Genomic DNA, 1,409 nt, shown 5'->3' on the forward strand with positions numbered 1-1,409 from the left:
TCAGGAAAGAGAGTTATGAAGGAGAAGGAAGGTAAATAAAGTGTGCTGCTCATTTTGGGGTGAAAATGAAATCATTTTTCCTACAGTCTTTAGGGACAGATGCAATCTTCCTCCACAGAACAAATAAATACCAGGAAAAAATGAGACTGTCACAGACGGAAGAGAAGCTTCCCCTACTATGTATAGGACCAAGAGTAGGTTTAAAATCATCTCCAAAGCTGGATTATCTCTGGATTTATATAACACAAAGAAACTTTAAAAGGGGTATACAGAGTACAACTCTTCATAGGATCTTCAGAGAAGGCTTCGTTTAGAAGCCACAGCCCTAAATGTTATATAATATCCAGGCTCTAATGTTATTAGATTATTGAAACATGCATGGAGTTCATGAATGCTTTGAAAATATGACACAAATAGCATCAAACATTATATTTGTGGTTTCAGAAAAATGGTGGCTTTTCTAGTAAAATTAATGTACCAGATCCAGCAATGGTATTAGAAGAATCATATGTCTTTTCACAAGTTTGGAAACTGGAGAGCCCCAGCCAAGTGTGTATTGTGTAAATGCATTGAGGGATAAGATAGTTCTAAAGAAGACCATCTTCATACTATGGATGGATGAGAAATATTTCCTGAAGAAGTGGACACTTCCATCTTCTTCCAGCTGCTAAAAACTGGTGAACTTGAGGGCTCACTTTGCCTTATAGATGATGTTCAAAGTAAAAATACATGGGGTGGTTCTGTAATTGTCACTACATGATCAGGTATCTTCCCCACAGAGGTGGCTCTAAGGTATAGATCTAAAACTGAGCTGGCATTTAGCTTAGGTCGGGTGATTTTTTTTAAACCACGATACCCAGGCTATGTCCAAGACAATTAAATCAGAGTATTAGGGATGAACCCTAGGCCACAGTTACTGATTTTATTATTATTTTTACTTTTACAGCTATATTGAGGTATAATTGATACACGTAGTTGACCCTTGAATACAGGTTTAAACTGCATGGTCCACTCATATGCAGATTTCCTATAGCACCCTACAATCAATGCATTTTCTCTTCCTTACGGCTTCCTTAAGAACATTTTTTCCTCTAGCTTACTTTATTGTAAGAATACAGTTTATAGTGTATATAACATATAAAATATGTGTTAAATGACTATGTCATCAGTAAGGCTTCTGGTCAACAACAGACTATTTGTAGTTAAGTTCTGGAGAGTCAAAACTTATATGTCAACTTTGAGCTACATGGGGGGTATGCTTGGGCTCCTGATCCCCGCGTTGTTCAAGGGGCAACTGTACAAAAATACTACCTATATTTAATGTGTATAATTTGATGAGTTTAGACATGTGCAAACACTGATGATACCATCACTACAAGGTAATAAGCCATATGCAACCCCTCCCAGAG

Source organism: Enhydra lutris, unplaced genomic scaffold (assembly GCF_002288905.1).
Source record: "Enhydra lutris kenyoni isolate GAN:26980312 unplaced genomic scaffold, ASM228890v2 scaffoldscaffold27, whole genome shotgun sequence".
Classification (NCBI taxonomy): Eukaryota; Metazoa; Chordata; class Mammalia; order Carnivora; family Mustelidae; genus Enhydra; species Enhydra lutris.